Source organism: Pan troglodytes, chromosome 17 (genome assembly GCF_028858775.2).
Source record: "Pan troglodytes isolate AG18354 chromosome 17, NHGRI_mPanTro3-v2.0_pri, whole genome shotgun sequence".
In the NCBI taxonomy this organism is placed as follows: domain Eukaryota; kingdom Metazoa; phylum Chordata; class Mammalia; order Primates; family Hominidae; genus Pan; species Pan troglodytes.
Genome location: NC_072415.2, coordinates 2,724,740 through 2,745,426, shown reverse-complemented (window position 1 = coordinate 2,745,426; position 20,687 = coordinate 2,724,740). Strand labels below are relative to the sequence as shown.

Genomic DNA, 20,687 nt, shown 5'->3' with positions numbered 1-20,687 from the left:
TACTTACTTAGCTGCTTGGCTACATTGCAGAAAAAGAAAATGCCTTTCCAGAGATCAGTTTTTTGAGTCAGGGTTTTGTTCTGTCAGCCAGGCTGGAGTGCAGTTGTGTGATCATGGTTCATTGCAGCCTTGACCTCCCAGGCTCAGGTGATCCTCCAGCTTCAGCCTTCTGAGTAGCTGGGACTGAAGTCATGCTCCACCAGGCCTGGCTAATTTTTCAATATTTTTTTTTTTTTTTGTAGAAATGGCTTTCTCTATGTTGCCAGGGCTGATCTCAAACTCCTGGTCTCAAGTGATCCTCCCACCTCAGTCTCCCTAATAGTTCGACCTACAGGCATAGGCAAGCACGCCCGGTGTATTTATTAAAATGTAGCTACTAGAATATTTAAAATTCGCATGTGCCTCACATATTATTTCTTAGAGAATTGCCTCCCTTTTAAATCTCAGGCTGCCTGCTCTAAAGCCTAGATGTACCAGGAAAGTAAAACATCTGAAATTTTAAAATAATTCTCATTATATTGTTTCCATGTATGAATAACACATATATATTATTCATTAATACAAATAATCTTACATACAAATGTAAATGCAAATATTTTACAGGCAGGGCCAGTTTCTAGTTCACGGAGGAAGCCCTGCCAGAAAAGAATCCAGGGAAAACCTGTAATTCTTGCTTTATTCAACCCAGTGTCAAATCACATATGTCACTCATGGCCTGAGGGGGCAGGGTAGGGATTTGAACTATATCCAATCATGGGTGCCGGAGTGGAAACTATATAATCAGGTGCACAGCTGGAGAAGAATGGGCAGATTTTTGGAACTAGGGGGGCCTTGGCCTGTCTCTCCACTCAGAGCTCAGGACACTAGAGCCACCTCAACATAATCACCTGTTTTTTAGTTATTTTAACACTCCAAAAGAGAACTAGTTTTCTGATGCATTTTCCAAACGTGTGGCAGGCAGAGACTCAAATCTACCTCCCTGTTGCCCCAGCCTAACTCTGGCTTGCAATCGGATTTTAAATTTCCAGTTCTTTCCTGACACTTACCAACAATAACTAACCTTCGATAATCCACAACATTATCAACTGTTCTTTACTGTACATTTCAGACACAGTATTTTAATTCTTCATTTTGTCAAAAAGCAGTGGACGTCATTTAAAAAAATTTCATTTGTAAACATTTTACAGGAGATGAAAGCAGAGAATAATCCCCTGACACCCCACTGTAAAAAAAAAAATAAAACGCAGAAAACCTTTGTGTCCCTTTCTTTAATCTTCCCTTGGCACAGACACCCCATCAGAATGTCTTTGGGTTGAGGTTTCATTTTGGAAACTTCACAGGGCAATACATCCTCAGCCATCCTGTTATTTTCTTGGTTTTGAGTTTCAAAACTGCTTGAGAATTCCCAAAGATGCCAACAGTGGCCATGACTCTTGAGGTGTCTAGTAAATAGCATCCCTTGTGTCACCTCCTCTCAGGGAACAGCCCAAGGTATGGGAATGCAGCCTCTCTGTGGAGTGGTTGGATGAGCTGTGCCTGGAAGGAATCTCCAGGTATACCCTTGCACTAAAAGCAAACCCCTTAGGACATTAAGATTTTCTTACCCCAAAGATTAGTTTCCATTCCTTAGAGACACATTGCAGGCCAGGCAAATGGATGCTGATATTGAGGAAAAAATGTCCTCAGAATGGTGAAGGGAGAGAAAATATTTCAAAGCACAAAGAAACCCAACCCGGTGAGGCAGTGCAAAAACCTGCAAAGTAAAATGCACCTCACAGACACAGTGGAGCACAGCGCAGCGGCTCCTGGTAGGACGCTCATCACCCACTTCACTGAACCAGATGTGAGTGGGGAAAATATCCCAAGTTATAGAATGGCTTGACTTGACACTTGGGTCTGATATGTCTGTGTTTCAATTGGCATTGTCACCTCCTAAGTTTGTCACCTTGAAAATATTTTTGTACTTAGTTTAAATTCACTTTTTAATTAAATGTAAATTATGTTTTTATCAGTAGAGCTTGAAAGGTATGAAAATATTTATAAAGCACATTAAGTTGGTGAATTTTGAATAAAATTAAGTAGTAATATATTTCACTTGTTAAAAATTGTTACTTGCCTATTTCTTTAACAGAATGAGCATAGTATCTTTCCCAGTTCTGTTTTTTATTTGTTTGAGAGGTGATTTCAAGCAGAATCTCATGGCTTACTGTTGGAAATGTTAAAGACAGTGATAGTCTCTCTTCCACTACTGTGGTAGGAAATGAATACATATCTACAAGCACATGAGGTAGATTAATTGTCAAATTACATACATTTATTACATCAGTTGTTCTTTTTTTCAAAACAGAGAATTTGTGAAAGTGAATATCTCTGTTCCATATGCTGCTATCTGGGTGTTTGAGGTTAATGCTAAGTTTTAGGAGCTGGGACTTGGCACCTCCTGGAAGTGTTCACATATGATTAATTGTTTACTAAATGATTTGTTTTGAACATAATTAAATTACATGTTTATTTTCTGAAAGGGGTAGATACTTTGGCTTTTCTTGTTGAGTTATAAAATGTAAGCCCCTTATAATTTTCTTTTTTTATTTTTATTTTATTTTTTAGACTTAGTTTCACTCTTGTTGCCCAGTCTGGAGTGCAATGGCACGATATTGACTCACTGCAACCTCCACCTCCCGGGTTCAAGCAATTCTCCTGCCTCAGCCTCCCAAGTAGCTGGGATTACAGGAATACACCACCACCCCCGGTTAAGTTTGTATTTTTAGTAGAGAGGGTGTTTCTTCATGTTGATCAGGCTGGTCTCGAACTCCTGACCTCAGGTAATCTGCCCACCTCGGCCTCCCAAAATGCAGGGATTACAGTCATTAGCCACCATGCCTGGCCATAATTTCCTCTCTTTTAAACCTTAGATTTGAATAATTTTTGCTGGATTCTTCAAACATGAAGTATTTTTTAAATTGAAAACTAACTGAATGACTAATTGGGAAGTAGAAGTCTTAGACCATTGACTAAAAGCTAAGGCTAACGGTGACCCTGCAAAAGGGGGCCACTGATGGCCCAGTTGATTATTCCTGAGTGTCTGTCCTGCAGGTATCGAAGCCTGCTGACACCAACCATGGAAGAAGCCTTTGTCACTGTCAGAAGATACAGAGCTTTGGTAAGTTGGAAGTTCACAGGCAGATGCAGTTGAGATTGAGATAGAAGAAATGTTGGGAGATTCTTTCTTGAATAGAATTGTTATTGTCCTGAGACTGTTTCTAGGCTTTGTCTAAGAAGTTACTTAAGAAGTGTTGCAACAAAGAAAAAGTACAAATGATTAGATCTTTGGGGATCTCAAAGGTTAGGCGGAAAAGGGCTTTATTTCCTAGGAAGGAGAAAACAAGTTTACAAAGAAGGTTGGAAGGGAAGCACAGGATGGAGGGTAGCAAAATCAGATCCCAGATAAGATAATGTTTCACCTTGAAGTCAGCCTGTTCTTAGGAGGGATGTGTATAAGTATGGGTTGTAGGTTCTCTGAGGCTGTGGGTGAGTCAAAGTTCAGGGGCTGAGGGAAGAAGAGGAACAAGCAAAGTTTTGTTAACAAGTACTCTGTTTTGACCACTGAAGACTAAATTACAGAATGGTTGTTCATTTTTAAAAATGGGAATTTGCAATCTGTGTCCATCTTTGTGATAGGTTAAAAAAAAGGGGGAGAACATCCACAAAGTCATAATGGGAAGCACGTTCTCTTCACTAAGCTGTTCTTTGAGAACACAAAGAATGGGGGAATTTCTTTAAATATAGCTATTTCAAGGATTACCTTCACCCACAACTGTTCCTTGTCCTAGACATCTCTTCCATTTGGCAGTTTCTGAGTTATATTTTTATAATAAAGTAGTAAATATAATTAGCCTTATTTGTTGAGTTTTTTTTGAGTAATTCTATCAAATTATTTAACTTGAAAAGGGGTTTATGGGAGTCTCAGATTTATAGGAGGTAGCTCAGAAGTATAGATGGGCTTCTGGGATATGTGACTCTCCTCTGCAGTGAGAGCGGTGATGTGGGACTGAGCCCTGAATTTGTGGGATCTGTGCAAACTCTAAGTGGTGTCAGAATTAAATTTTTGGGCAACAAATGGATGTTGGAGAATCAGTGGGTTTTCAGGGAACTTTACACATTTAGGATCAAAATTGTTGTAAGAAGAAAGACAATGTGGAGCCTCTGCTGGAGAGAGACTCCAGGTATCTTGGGGAAGGTAGGCTCTGCTCTGCACACAGGCTGCTACACCATGCACTGCCCTATGGTTCCAGGCATCCTCCCACGGTGAGAAGGACCGAGGACTCTGAGGGAAGAAGTTCTGAGAACAGATGCCTTCTACCCTCCTGCCAACCTGAGGCCACCACATATCTTTCACCCACTGAACATACGCACTGCGTGTTGATGTGATCAAGCCCCTCCCAGCACAGGTCTCTGGCATCAAGATTTTTGCCCATGCTACTTTTCCTCATAGACTTTCCCACCAAAAACCCACACACATGCCTACAAGATCCCTGGCATATGTTCTATCTTAGACACCGAATCTGCAGTGGCAACCTGTTTTTTTCACCATCCCAGGTTTCTGTGCCACCTGATCATAATCTCGTCTTCCTGCATGGACATAGAAATAACTCAGAGGAAAGTTTCACCTGGGTCAGTATCCATAGCATGAACCAGTCCTTCCACCAACCCTGTACTGTCTCCCAATTGTGGGTTCTTAATAGCACCTTCCCCTCTTTTACCTTTTAGTACACCTCAAACTCTTTATTTTATGTGCACACAGTGTGCACAAGGCCACCCCTCAGTTGCCTGAATCCAGCACCTACTAAAATCCAGATGTCCAGTAGTTCAAGATCATGGGCCTAGACCAAGTTTTTGCAGAAGGAAATACAAATTAGAAATGAGAGGCTCTATTCTCCCATTTGAAAATAAAAAAAGATTTTTTTCCCTTTTCTTAAACAATGTAATTTAGAAAAATTTCATTATTAATTTTTTGAGACAGAATCTTACTCTTTTACTTACCCTGAAGTGCAATGGCATAATCATAGCTCACTGTAACCTTAACCTCTTGGGTTTCAGCAGTCCTCCTGCCTCAACCTCTTAATTACCTAGGAATATAGGCATGAACCACCATGCCTGGCTAGCTTTATTTATTTTTGTTTTTATTTTTTTTTCAAGACAGTGTCTTGCTCTGTGGACCAGGCTGGAGTGTAGTGGCATGATCTTGTCTCAATGCAACCTCCACCTCCCAGGTTTAAGCAATTCTCCTTCCTCAATCTTTTGAGTAGCTGGGATTACAGGGGCACACCACCATGCCTGGTTAATATATTATTATTATTATTTTTAGTAGAGAATGGGTTTCACCATTTTGGCCAGGCTGGTTTCAAACCCCTGACCTCATTATCCACCTGCCTCCAACTCCCAAAGTGCTGGGATTACAGGTGTAGGCCATCATGCCCAGCCATATTTATTTTATTTTATTTTATTTTTTTGTAGTGACAGAATTTCACCATGTTGCCTGCACTGGACTCAAATATTTGGCTTCAAGGGAACCTCCTGCCTTGCCCTCCCCAAATGTTCGGATTACAGGCAGGAACTACCATGCCTGGCCTGGAAAACTTGTATATGTACCTTTTTTTCTCTGCTTCTTTGAAATATAAGCAAATCATTTTAACAGCTAAATAAGCCTTTTGTCATTCTTCATGACAAAGAATTGTCTTTATCTAAGACCTGGAAACTATTGCTTTATTTTTAATTTGGCAAAGATTTATCGATTTTTTATTTTCAGTCTTTTGAAGTAGGCACAGCTCAGTACAGTGGCTCATGTTTTTAATCCCAGTGTTTTGGGAGGCTGAGATGAGAGAACTGCTTGGGCCCAGGAGTTTGAGACCAGCCTGGGCAGCATAATGAGACTCTTTCTTTATAAAAAATTAAAATCAACTAGCAGGGCATGGTAGCACAGGAAGCTGAGGTGAGACAATCATTTGAACCCAAGAGTTTGAGGCTGCAATGAGCCATGATCACAACACTCTACCACTGTACTCCAGCTTGGGTGACAAAGGGACACCCTGTCTCTAAATAAATAAGTAAATTTAAAAATGCGTTTTTCCATACATAAAAATAAGTAAACAGATAAATAAAATAGACATAGATTTGCTTAGAATAAAGCTAATTATGAGATAACAGAAAAGTGAGCACCAAAGATGAGGTTCACCCTAGCAAATGAGTCCAGCCTCTTAAGACACTCACAGAATATTCCCTGCAGCATGACCGACATGAAAGTAGAATGTCATCATGTCAGGCTGTACCAGCGTCGGAAGACTAAACACTGTGGGGAAGAACCTCCCTTATGGAATATTATCAAAAGGTGAGAGCCCAGCCCCTGCCCTGATGGGCTACAGAGATGAGTTCTTGAGATAACACATTGCAGAAACATGCATAGAAAAGTTTAACCTTTTTTGTGTGTAACCCTTTCTCCATTTTCCTGTGAAATCCTCCCTAGTAATAGTGTTAGCTTTTAAGTTTTGAGGGTCTGGTAGGACTGAAGCTGCATGCTGCAGCAGATACCTGGGGCAAGAAACTAATACAAACTGCAGCCACAGGCACAAATACTCATGGCCTAATGCAAAGTGAAAACAATAGAAAGGCCTTTACTGTTATTCACACAAGTTGAGTGAACAGAGACTTTCCACATAACCAACTTGCAACTGACACTAATGTAGGCCAGATTCCACTGGATCAAGACTATCAGTTACTCATGGGAAGGCCATAGGACACAGCCCAGAGAGTTTTCCTATATGAGTCTGGGTACTGGGTCTGTCCCGGTCTTCTCGGGTTTCTGTCTGTAGAGACCCCTATGTGGCTGCTCTTACCACAGCCCGATGCTGGCTGTGGTTGCTGGTTTAGTGCACCTGCTCTTTTTCCAAAAAGAGGGTGGAGTTGGCCACATCAAACAGCTCCTCATCAATCTGAACGCAGCTCTGAAAAACGTGCCTAGAAACCACGCAAAGAAAAATCAGTGGTCTGCCTTGTTTTCACCATATGTGACACCTCCACTAGAAATTCTGCTTTTCTCTGCACTCCAGGCTGGGTGACAGAGAGAGACTTCCTCAAAAAAAAAAGAGAAAGAAAGAAAGAAGAAAAGAAAAGAAAAGAAAGAAAAGAAAAGAAAAGAAAAGAAATTCTGCTCTTCAGATTAGGCACATAAGGAGAATCTGTATAAATCTCCAGCAAGGAAGGAAACCAGAGGACAAGTTAAAGTCTTGGAATTCACATCTGAGTACACAGACTCGGTCTTCAACCCTCTTCTTTTTATTCTGACAGCTTTGGCCTAGGTATGAACATGACAGGTACACAAGAGTTCCAACACCTGACAATCTGCTTCAGTCCAAGAAGAGTGCCCTCCCTCTTGCTCCCCATACAACTCATGGTACTAAGAAGTGGTGTGGGACGGCCCAGATGAGTTGACAAGAGAGGACTCACGTGGAAGGGCCTGTCCTGGGCTGCCCTGTGTTATTTGTAGGTGCACTCGACCAATAGCCAGGGACATCAGTGATGAGGGCTGAGTTGACATCCGTGTTTTCAGATAAGACTTTTACATTGAGCCTTTGTAAGGCCAAAACTCAGAAATTTCAGGGCACAATGAAAGAACATCTCACTCTCTTGAGCATCTCTCACTAACAGAGGTGGATACAGAGCTGTCTCAACGATGTGGGTTCCTGGTTTCTTAACTGCTGTTGGATTTTGTCACCAAGAAAGTGTGTTAAACTCTTCAAGGTTCCATCTACTGGGCCCCTTCTTTCTGTAAGACCTACCCAAAGGTCCCACTATGCTACTAACTGCTCAGTCTCCTCTTCAATGTCAACTCTTCATTTGTACACAATTATGCAAACACAACTTCCCCTTAATTCCCTGGAAAGAACTAAATGCAGCCTAGGTTCCAGGATATAAGAGACAGCTGGAACATAAACTTGTTTTTCTTACCAGCTCTGGGACCCAATAAAAGTCACTGTGTATTCGAGGCTTCCCCAGCCTCCTAGCATGCACAGTGGGGATGATGCTAACATCTACTTCCTAGGGATCGTATTAAGTGTATATAAGATAAAACATAAAAATCATGATGTGGTGTTACCTGTAGATAATGCACACACTTAGAGATGGAAGCATTAGGAGAAAAGCTGGGAGGTAGCATGGGCCACAACTCAAACAGTCCTGGGTCTGGCAGGGTGATCTTGGGAATGTCACTTCTCCACTGGGCCTCATTTTCATTCTGCTCCAGTATGGAGTTGAAATTAAATGTAGATATTGTCCTCTGGCATTCATATAGTTTAGCTGTGTATCCCACCCAAACTCCTCTGTGTATTATAACCCCCAGGTGTTTAGGGAGAAACCTGAGGGGAGAGGATTGGATTATGGGGACGGGTTCTCCTCATGCTGTTCTTGCGATAGTGAGTTCTCATGAGATCTGATCGTTTCATAAGCATCTGGTACATCCCATGCCCTCACTCACTTCACTTGTCAGCCACTGTAATTGGAAGGTTTCTGAGGTGCTCCCCCAATTATGTGGAACTGTGAGTCAATTAAACTTCTTTTCTTTATCAATTACCCAGTCTCAGGTACTTCATCATTGCAGTATGACAATGACATAATACAGCCATTCAACTTTCTAGTGCTTTCTCTGTATATTTAGAATCATATCCATGTGCCTTATCACACCTGTGACAGGGGAAGTCTTCACAAAGCCTCCCAGTACTAGGTGGTGAGTGACTCCATTTTTTATTGAATAAAATGGCCTACTGCCTGATGCCAGTAGTATGGCCCTTGGGTTTTGAGGAAAATATCATGTTGTAGGTTGGCCAACAAGGAGATAGCAGTCCAGCTGAAATTTGTTTTCTTATACTGGCTTCAAGACAGTGATTAGAAAAGGCCTAAGAGGTGGGTTCTATAAGGGATTGCTGGAAGGAAAGTAGGAATATGGAAAGTCATGAGACATACACAGTCATCTCTTCTTGCTTCCTCTCAGGTGACATGCAAATTCAGGGAGAGTTAGTATGAAACACACAATGGAAATTTGGGCTCTAACATCTGCAAACTGGTTCTTCATGGACTTCATTTAGCCATATTGGTTCCAACAATTTCAGCCAATGTTCAAAAATCTTATAAGCCGATAAAATTTTAGTGTTTCAACAAGCCGTTTCCTATCTTTCATTATGAAAATCCATTTTAAGTCTTTTTTTTAACAGTGTAGTGGTACAAATTCAGCTTCTGTCCAATGAAATACAGAGAAGGATATCACTTTTCTATTACTTCAGGCTGCTATGCCAAAGAACCATAGATAGGCAGCTTACAGACAACAGTACTTAATTTCTCATACTTCTAGAGGTTCGAAATTTGAGATCAGGTTGTCAGCATGGTTGAGCTCTGGTGATGACTAGCTTCTGAATTTCAGACTGCACACCTCAAGTTTTATCCTCATTTTGCAGTAGGAGGATGAGAGGCCTCTGTGGTTTCTTGTATAAAGCCGGTAATCTCTATAATGAGGGTCCCACCCACGGGAGTTAATTACATCTTACATCCTTACAGCATTACACCAGGGGTTACAATTTTAACACAAATATAGGAGAAAAATTATTTTAACTCTCAAGATTTTTTTTCCTTTTTTTTTTTTTTTGAGACACAGTTTCGCTCTTGTATCCCAGGCAGGAGTGCAGTGGTGTGATCTCGGCTTACTGGAACCTTCACCTCCCAGGTTCAAATGATTCTCCTGCATCAGTCTCCCAAGTAGCTGGGATTACAGGCATGTGCCACCACACCTGGCTCATTTTGTATTTTTAGAAGAGACCGTGGTTTCACCACGTTGTCCAGGCTGGTTTCAATCCCGTGACCTCAGACGATCCACCTGTCTCAGCATCCCAAAGTGCTGGGATTACAGTTGTGAGCCACCGCACCCTGTCAAGATATTCTAAAGCTCTCATTTTTCTCCTACTGGGTTTTTCCTGTTTGTGCCCTCGATTTTTCTCTCTCTGTGTCTTTTTGTGTAAACCTTTTTGTCTAATTCTGTCCCTATATTGTATTCCTCAAACACAGGAAGCAAGCTTCAATGCTATGAGATGCTCCATGTAGTGACTCACATAACAGAGAGCTGAGGGGGTGCTCAGACCAGTAGAAAGAAGGAAAGTCAGGCTCTCCAGCCACACTAAACCCTACCAATTTTCACATGAGTCAGCTTAAAGGCTGATGCTTTCCCAGTCCTGCTTCAGTTAAGACCACAGCCCCAATCTCATAAAAGACCTGAAGGCAGAGGTAGCCAGCTGAACTGTATCCAAATTCTGGTCCACACATTATGAGATATTATATGTTGTTGAAAAGTGCTGAGTTATAGGGCAAAGTTGTCAGAAAGGAGCAGATATCTAACCTCATCTCCCAGGCCCTAGGATTCTCCAGCCCTCTGCTTATCTCTTCCTCAGGCTGTCTGCAGCCAAACTAGTCCCTTTCTAACCTCTGCCAAACTCACACCTATGAACCTATTCACTAAGGGTGGCTTCTTCCTGACACATACTTGTGCAGAGACACCTCCCTGTTGTCATCCTTATCATGGATTAAAAGTCAACTCAGTGAGGCCTTAGGTCCTCCCATGCAATAATTTTCCAGCTTTTCTTCTCAACATTCTACTTTATATTATAGTCCTTGCTCTTTTCTTTCACATATACTTGCTTTAGTGCTTTTGTCCAGCTGTCCTCAGACTGTTTGGTCCTGAGTTGGGGGGTGCAGGCATCATGTAATAATTTTCTGTACCACGTTGCACCCACCTGGTTAGCTGGCAAAGGGTGAGCACAAGGGAAAAAAGACTGGCTAAGTGATTATATGGGGGATCTCTAATATCCCTTCCTCTTTTGACCACCTGATAATGTGGAGATCATTGATAACAACATGAGGTGTGTGACTCTTACTTGTTCCAGCTGCTCCAGCAAAGCTCAGTGGGCACCAGAAACAGAGCTGGCTGTAACCACCTCCAGGCCATCACTAACCCTACAGCCCCATGCAGGAGCACTATGGAACAAATCAGGTACCTTGATTTTTCTGTCCTCAAGACACTGGTTCTTCAAGGTCCTAGGGGATAAAGTAGCAGAATCTGAAGGCCCCAAGTACAATGAGTGACCTGGGAATCCCCCTTTGCCTTCTGTTTGCCTCTGCCTTTTAGGTTGTGCTATTTATTCATGAGGTATCCTCCCCTTATCCAGTGAAATTATTTTCTACCACTTTCAAATGAGGACCTTAAGAGCCCAACAGGAGCTGGGATTTTCCGTGGACTTCAGCCTCAGAGTCCAATGCTCTGGCATATTTAGCTCCGTCTCATCTTCATCTACCCAAGATGCCTCTGAAGCTGCCATGCCTCCCTTTGATTTGAAGGACCGGAAGAGAGTGGATGCATTTTTGCACAGTCTCAGAGCAAGAACCCAGGCTGGCAGACACTTATGAGTATGTGAAATCATCGAGGTCACGCACTTCAAGCACTCCTATTTATGAGGAAGAAAACAGGCTTTCCTGTAGGCATTGTCTACATTAGGCTGAGGTGGAGCATAGCTCATTTTACTTCCAGGTGCCCTCAGAGCTGGATGCAAAACCCCAGTCCTGTTATCTTGAAACTCACATGGAGAGGTCCCCATGTGAACAGAACCCTGGATCTGCTCATTCTCTGTGCCCCTGAATGTGAAGCTACAGGCTCTAACTTCCAAAGCAAACCTGATAGGTGGGATGGAGCCAAGGCCTAGGAAGCTGGAGCCCTCCCTAATGCTCTGGAGCCTGCCCACCTCCTGAGATCTGGATCAGTCCCTGCCTCTTTTGGGGCCTCACTTTCCCAATTGTAATGTAATGAGAAATTAAATGTAAAACTGCATAAGCATATGCTCTGGGAGAATTTGGTGTCAGAGTCCTCGATACTGGATGATATATTAGGATGGGATGGGTTTGGGCCCCAGGGGTTCTTAGGCTGCCTAACATACCCAGTGCAGTAGGTGTAGAGCTCAGGAGAGCCAGGTCTTCTTTCCTGAGCCAGCTGATTGCAATACAATGGACCAAGGGCTCTGAACTTAAATATGGTTTCACAGGATATCCCACCTTCAGCCACCACCTGCTCTGTGTTTCCCATATTTTGGGGATCTGATGACAACCCCCATTATAGTGAGGAAGTCCAAGAAACTAGACTTGTGGGCCTGGAGAAAACAAAAAACACTTTTCTATTTCTCTCAAACTGTAGAATCTGTTGTCAAATATTTAATTTTGATTATATCTGAGCTTGATATTATGTTCATGTGTTAACAGCTGCTTAAATTTATTTTTTCTGTGAAGTGTGGGATAATGCCTTTTCTCATATTTTAAATCAACTTCTAAAAGCTCTCTTTAGAGTGGAGATGTGAGCATCTTTGTGATATAAACTGCACGTATTTGTTGCCAGTGTGTTCTTTTTGTTTTTGTTAAAATGTTTTGTTTTATTCTGGTTTGGATGTCCTTCGGGGTTTTGTTTTGTGGCTATTTATTACTACAATGCAACTTCTCCCCTAATTCACTGACTGGTTTGTACATTCTCAATAAAATATTTTGGTAAAATATTTGTAAAAACTGTGTAGTCAATTTTACAGTTTACATAAACATAAAACAGTCAAGAGTATCATGATGAAAAAGAAAGATTGAGGGCTTAAAAAGTAAAATACGACACAGCTAAAGTAGTGTGCAAAGGGAAATTTATAGCACTAAATGCCCACAAGAGAAAGCAGAAAGGGTCTAAAATCGACACCATAACATTACAATTAAAAAAACTAGGGAAGCAAGAGCAAACAAATTCGAAAGCTAGCAGAAGACAAGAATTAATTAAGATCAGAGCAGAACTGAAGGAGATAGAGACACAAAAGCCCGTCAAAAAAATCAATGAATCCAGGAGCTGGTTTTTTGAAAAGATCAAGAAATAAATAAACTGCTAGCCAGACTAATAAGGAAGAAGAGAAGAATCAAATGCATGCAATAGGAAATGATAAAGGGGATATAACCATTGATCCCATAGAAATAAAAGATACCATTAGAGAACATTATAAATACCTCTTTGCAAATTAACTAGGAAATCTAGACGAAATGGATAAATTCCTGGACACATACACACTCCCAAGTCCAAACCAGTAAGAAGTCGAATCCCTGAATAGGCCAATAACAAGTTCTAAAATTGAGGCTGTAATTAATAGCCTACCAACAAAAAGAGGTCCAGGACCAGAAGGATTCACAGCTGAATTCTACCAAACGTACAAAGAGGAGCTGGGACCATTCCTTCTGAAACTATTTCAAACAATAGAAAAAGAGATACTCCTTCCTAACTCATTTTATGCGGCCAGCATCATCCTGAAACCAAAACTTGGCAAAGACATAACAAAAAAGGAAAATTTCTGACCCGTATCCCTGATGAACACCAATGCGAAAATCCTCAATAAAATACTGGCAAACCGAATCCAGCAGCACATCAAAAATCTTATCCACCACGATCTAGTCAGCTTAATCCCTGGGATGCAAAGCTGGTTCAACATATGCAAATCAATAAATGTAATCCATCACATAAACAGAACAAATGACAAAAACCACATGATTATCTCAAGATGCAAAAAAAGCCTTCAATAAAATTCAACACCTCTTCATGGTAAAAGCTCTCAATGAATTATGTATTGATGGAACTTATCTCAACATAATAAGAGCTATTTGTGACAAATGCACAGCCAATATCATACTGAATGGGCAAAAACTTGAAGCATTCCTTTTGAAAATCTGCACAAGACAAGAATACCCTCTCTCACCACTCCTATTCAATATAGTATTGGAAGTCCTGGCCAGGGCAATCAGTCAAGAGAAAGAAACAAAGCGTAATCAAATAGGAAGAGGAACTCAAGTTGTCTCTGTTTGCAGCTGACGTGATTGTATATTTAGAAAACCCCATCGTCTCAGCCCAAAATCTCCTTAAACTGATAGGCAACTTCAAAAAAGTCTCAGGATACAAAATCAATGTTCAAAAATCACAAGAATTCCTATACACAATAATAGACAAACAGAGAGCCAAATCATGCATGAACTCTTATTCACAATTGCTACAAAGAGAATACCTAGGAATCCAACTTAAAAGGGATGGGAAGGACCTCTTCAAGTAGACCTACAAACCACTGCCCAAGGAAATAAAAGAGGACACAAACAAATGGAAAACAATAAGTGCTCATGGATAGGAAGAATCAATATTGTGAAAACGGCCATACTGCCCAAAGTAATTTATAAATTCAGTGCTATCCCCATCAAGCTCCCGTTGACTTTCTTTACAGAATGATAAAAAAAACTACTTTAAATGTCATTTGGAATCAAAAAAGATCATGCATAGACAAGACAATCCTAAGCAAAAAGAACAAAAGTGAAGGCATCACGCTAGCTGTCTTCAAACTATACTAAAAGGCCACATTAACCAAGACAGAATGGTACTGGTACCAAAAAAGATATATTGACAAATGGAACAGAACAGAGGCCCCAGAAATAACATCAAACATCTACAACCACCTGATCTTTGAAGAACTTGAGGAAACCAAGTAATCGGGAAAGGATTCCTTATTCAATAAATGGTGTTGGGAAAACTAGATAGCCATATGAAAAAAAAATGAAACTGGACATCTCCCTTACTAGTTATACAAAAATTAACTGAAGATGGATTAAAGACTTAAATGTAAGACTTAAAACCATAAAAACCCCGAAGAAAACCAAGGCAGTACCATTCAGGACATAGGCGTGGGCAAAGACTTCATGACTAAAACACCAAAAACAATGGCAACAAAAGCCAAAATTGACAAATGAGATAAATAAAACTAAAGAGCTTCTTCACAACAAAAGAAACTATCATCAGAGTGAACAGGCAACCTACAGAATGGGAGAAAATTTCTGCAATCTATCCATCTGACAATGGGCTACCATGCAGAATCTGCAAAAAACATAAGCAAATTTACAAGAGAAAACCAAACAGCCACATCAAAAATGGGCAAAGGACGTGAAGAGACACTTCTCAAAAGAAGACATTTATGCAGCCAACAAACATGAAAAAAAGCTCATCATCACTGGTCATTAGAAAAGTGCAAATCAAAAACACAATGAGAAACCATCTCACACCAGTTAGAATGGTGATCATTAAAAAAATCAGGAAACAACAGATGCTGGAGAGGATGTGGAGAAATAGGAACACTTTTACACTGTTGGTGAGAGTGTAAATTAGTTCCACCATTGTGGAAGACAGTATGGCAATTCCTCAAGGATCTACAATGAGAAATACCATTTGACCCTGCGATCCCATTACTGGGTATATACCCAAAGGATTATAAATTATTCTACTATAAAGACACATGCACACATATGTTTATTATGGCACTGTTCACAAGAGCAAAAACTTTGAACTACACCAAATGCCCACCAGTGATAGACTGAATAAAGAAAATGTGGCATGTACACATCATGGAATATGATGCAGTCATAAAAAGGATGAGTTCATGTCCTTTGCAGGGACATGGATGAAGCTGGAAACCACCATTCTCAGCAAACTAACACAAGAGTAGAAAAGCAAACATCACATGTTCTCTCTCATAGTTGGGAGTTAAACAAAGAGAACACATGGACACAGGAAGGGGAACACCACACACTGGAGCCTGTCAGGAAGTGGGGGACTATGGGAGGGATAGCATTAGGAGAAATATTCCCGGTCTAGGCCACTATTTACATTTTCTAAATTTTGTTTCAAAAACATGATATGTTTCAAAAATCGTTATTGATATGTAATTATACAAATATATAGTTCAGAAAAAAGTATCAACATTAATTATGCTTTTTCCAAAATACTTTATGGTTTTGAGCTCTTCTAGCAGTGACATTTTTGCTGTAGGTAGCTGCTGTATATCTGGTATATTCATCATAACATCCTTTGTGCCCTTTACACTTATCCTTCAATTTCCCACTTTCCTTACGTGTAAATTTTCAAGGCCAGGGCTCCCAGATCTTCCCAATAGTACTTTTTGAAAAGAAGCTTCTATGTACTGTTTTCTCTGGGTCTTGGTTGGATATAATGCTAAAAGAGCTGAAAAATATTAATTTTTTAAAAAATTCAGTTATGAGATTAAGGAAAATATATTTTATAAATCGAATGTACAAAATGAGGCCAGCTGAGAACACAATGACAGTTGAAGCAGAACCTGAGATCCTGTTTCTCTCAATGGATGTATGAACTTAACTACAATTGGGCGAGCAAAGCCAGTTGAGTTTGTAGCACCCCACATCAGAAAAAAGCCAACCATAACCACATTTAGAAGAAAGAAAATTTGGTTACATTTGTGCACTACAGAACAGTGCAGTTAGATAAAAATCTGTCCATTCTATGATTCTCCCTCGGGAAAGAAAAAAGGGTGAAATGTGTATGCAAACTTCTGACTTATTGAGTCATACCGGGGTTCTCCAAAGACTGGATATTGCTTCCTTTAACATTTAATGTTGACCAGAATAGAGATAGAGTTTAAATGACAGCTTGGGTCAACTGAGAATAAAGATAAATATTTCTTACAACAACAGAGATGGTAGTGCCTGTAACAGTGACAAAGGGAAGAGGCTAAAGGCTCCTAAAAGGAAACAGAGGTAAACCTTATTAACACGAAAATACATACACTAGTCCAACGAAGACACATTTTGACAACAGATTGGAGAAGCTCCCAGAATGACTAGTGTGGCAGAATGTTGTCAATTTTCCCATGTACAAAGCTATTTCATAAAGGATAAAATAGGTAGTGGTTTCTTAATTGACCAAAACCTTAACAAAACCACAGTATGTAAAAGCAACCAGGAAATATAGCCTAATCTAATGAGAAAAATATATATTCAAGAGAACCAAAAGAAGTGGAGATCTATGAATTTATTTTTAACTTAAAATAATTTTATTTTTCTTTATTTTTTCATTTTATACACAGGATCTTACTCTATATCCTGGGACAGAGTGAAGTGGTGCAATCACAGCTCACTGTAACCACAAATTTCTGAAGTCAAGCAGTCATGCCGCCTATGTCTCCTGAGTAAATATGACCACAGTTCTGCACACTACCACACCTGTGTAGTTTCTTTAAAAAAATTTGTACAAACAGAATGTTGTTATGTTGCCTCAGTTGGTCTCAAACTCCTGGTCTCAGGCAATCCTACTGCCTCAGTCTGAAAGTGCTGGGATGAGCCACCATACCTGGAATTGTTTCTCTTTTAAGAAAAAAGGACTTTAAATCATTAATAGTAAAATAAAACAAAGAAAGGCATTGCATAATGATAAAGGGTTCAATTCAACAAGAAGACTTAACTATCCTAAATGTAGATGCACCCAACTTTGGGGAACATAGAGTTATACAAGTACTGCTAGACCTACAATAAGACTCAAGTAGCCACACAATAATAGTAGGAGAATGCAACTCCCCACTAACAGTGTTTGTCAGATTATCTAGGCAGAAACTTAACAAAGAAATTCTGGAGTTTGATTTCAGGCTTGATCAATTGAAACTAATAGACACTTATAGCTAAGCCACACATCATCTAAGGAACATAAATTCTTCTCATCACTCACAGAATATACTCTAGGATTGACCACTTCCTAGCCATAAAGCAATTATCCATACATTTTTTAAAAATGAAAATTATGCCAACCATACTGTCAGGCCACAATGGAACAAAGATAAAAATCAATACCAAGAAAATCTCACAAAATCACAGAATGACATTGAAATTAAACAACTTGCTCCTGAGTGAATTTTGGGTAAATAACAAAATTAAGGCAGAAACTTTAAAAAAATTTTGAAATAAATTAAGAGACACAATTTACCAAAATGTCTGGGTTGTAGGGAAAGCACTGTTAAGAGGAAAGTTGAGAGTGCTAAATACCTGCATCAAGAAGTTGGAAAGATCTCAAACTAACAATTTAACATCACACTTAGAGAAACTAGAAAAATAAAAACAAACTAACCCCAAAGATAGCAGAATGGGAAAAATTTTCACAACCAATGAACCTGACAAAATCTAATACTCAGAATCTATAAGAAACTTAAAGAATTCACAAGCAAAAAATTACCCCATGAAAAAGTGGACAATAACAGACACTGTTCAAAAGAATACATACAAGTAGCCAAATAACGTGAAAAAATATTATCATCACTAACCATCAAGGAAATGTAAATAAAAACCACAATAAGACACCATCATACAACAGTTAGAATGGCTTTTGTTAAAAAGTAAAATGATAGTAGTTGTTGATGAGATTTTAGAGGGAAAAAAACCACTGATACAGTGTTAATAGGAATATAAATTAGTTCAGCCACTGTGGAGAGCAGCTTGCAGATTTTCCAAATAACTGAGAATTGAACTATGATTCAACCCAGCAATTTCTCCACTGTGTATATACCAGAAAGACAATAAATTATTCTACCAAAATAGCACATGCACTTGTTGGTTCATCGCTGCATTATTTATAATAGGAAAGTCATAAATCAACCTAGGTGCCTATTAATGGTAATTTTTTTTTTTTTTTTTTAGATGAATTCTCACTCTGTTTCCCAGGCTGGAGTGCAGTGGCATGATCTCAGCTCACTACAACCTCCACCTCCCAGGTTCAAGGAATTATTCTGCCTCAGCCACCCGAGTAGCTGGGACTATAGGCACATGCCACCACGCCCGGCTAACTTTTGTATTTTCAGTAGAGACCGGGTTTCATTATGCTGTCCAGGATGGTCTCGATCTCCTGACCTCATGATCCACTCACCTTGGCCTCCCACAGTGCTAGGATTACAGGCATCAGCCACCGTGTCCAGCCTATTAATGGTAAATTGAATTTAAAAAGTGTCACTTGTACAGAAATACTACTTAGCAAAAAAAAAAAAAAAAAAAAAACTTGTCATTTGCAGCAACATTAATGCAACTAAAGGTCATTCTACAAAGCAAATTAATGCAGAAATGCAAAACGAAAATACTGCATGTTCTCACTTATAAATGGAAATTAACACTGGGTACACACGGACATAAAAATAAAAATAATAGACAACTCTTAGAGGGTGGAGAGAGGGAGGGATCAAGAACTGAAAAACTGTCTATTTAGTACTATGCTCACTGCATAAGTGATGGAATTACTTATACTTCAAACCTCAGCATTATACAAAATACCCATGTAAAAAACCTGTGTAGGTACCTCCTAAATCTAAAACAAATTTGAAATTCTAAAAAGAGGTCTTACTCTCTCACCCAGACAGGAATACAGTACCATGGTTATAGCTCAATGCAGCCTCAAATTCCTGGGAGCTCAAGGAATAATCTTACATCAGCCTCCAACTTCCTGAGACTACAGGAACATTCCACCATGCATGACTAATCTGTAAAAATATTTTTTACATATAGCTTCTCACAGTATTGCCCAGGTTGGTCTCAAACTCCTGGCCTTAAGTAATTGATATTGTTTGGCTCTGTGTCCCCAACCAAATCTCACCTTGAATTGTAATAATCTCCACATGTCCTGGGAGAGACCCTGTGGGAGGTAATTGAATCATGGGGGTGGGATTTTCCTGTGATGTTCTCATGATAGCAAATAAGTCTCATGTGATCTGATGGTTTTATAAGTGGAGATTTCCCTGAACAAAGTCTCTTGCTTGCTCCAATAATTGTGAGACCTCCCCAGCCATGTGAAACTGTGAGGTCATTAACCTTTTTCATTATGAATTATCTAGTCTTGGTTATGTCTTTATTAGCTGCATGAGAATTTATTAATACAGAAATCCTCTTGCCTTAGCTTTCAAAGTAGCTGGAATTAGACATACATGTCATTGTGCCTAGCTAAAACACCTAGCTTAAGGATGCTCAGTCAGCTAAAGAAGAACATAGAAAACTAAACAGAAAAAGAAAACAACGCATGAAGATAATGAGATAATCAACGAAGTGATTAAAAGTACAAAATAGAAACATAAAGTGTGGAGCTGAAAAGTAAAATACCTGAATTTAGAGAGTCACTAGAAAGTCCAACAACAGGTTTGATCTAGCAGGAAAAAAATCCAACAAGATTGATAAGAAGTCATTTGAAATTATAGGGTGAGGAGGCTAAAAATAATTTAAAAAATTAAGAGAGCCTAAGGGACTTATGGGATACCATTAAGATAGCCAATATACTTATAATGGGAATTCTAAAATTAAAAGAGAGAAAAGAGAGCAGCAAAGTTATTTCAAGAAACAAACAGTGTCTGAGAACTCTCAAAATTTGAGGGAGAAAATGGCCTAAAATTTAGTGAAACTTTACCAACTCTAACTAGTAGCAACACAGGGAAACCCATGACAAGACACATTATAATCAGAGATTCAAAAGTTAAAACACCGAGAATCTTGAAGTCAGCAAGAAAAAAGTGGCTTAGCATGTACAATGTTACCCCTATAGGATGACCTGCAGGTGTCTCAGCAAAAAGCATACAGGCAAGAGGTTGTAGGATGACATACTCAAAGTGCTGAAAAAATGTTAAGTACCAACCAAGAACACTAAGTCTGCCGAAACTATCATTTCAAATGAATTAAAAAATAAAAATAAAGAATATTCAAGGTCAACAGAAACTGTATAAATTTAT

General features: G+C 39.6%; 1 long non-coding RNA gene across 5 annotated transcripts in view; it reads right to left on the bottom strand.

The window, feature by feature from the left end:
- Nucleotides 1-210: 210 nt before the first annotated feature.
- LOC134808700 (uncharacterized) overlaps nt 211-20,687 on the bottom strand; it is a 38,008-nt gene continuing 17,531 nt past the window's right edge. For 3 of the 5 annotated variants that reach the window (XR_010152115.1, XR_010152113.1, XR_010152114.1), the window contains one exon: nt 211-3,547. This is a non-coding gene — a long non-coding RNA (uncharacterized LOC134808700). Of the gene's footprint in view, nt 20,111-20,687 lie in introns of all 5 variants that reach the window. The other 2 variants (XR_010152112.1, XR_010152111.1) reach the window with 2 other exon arrangements.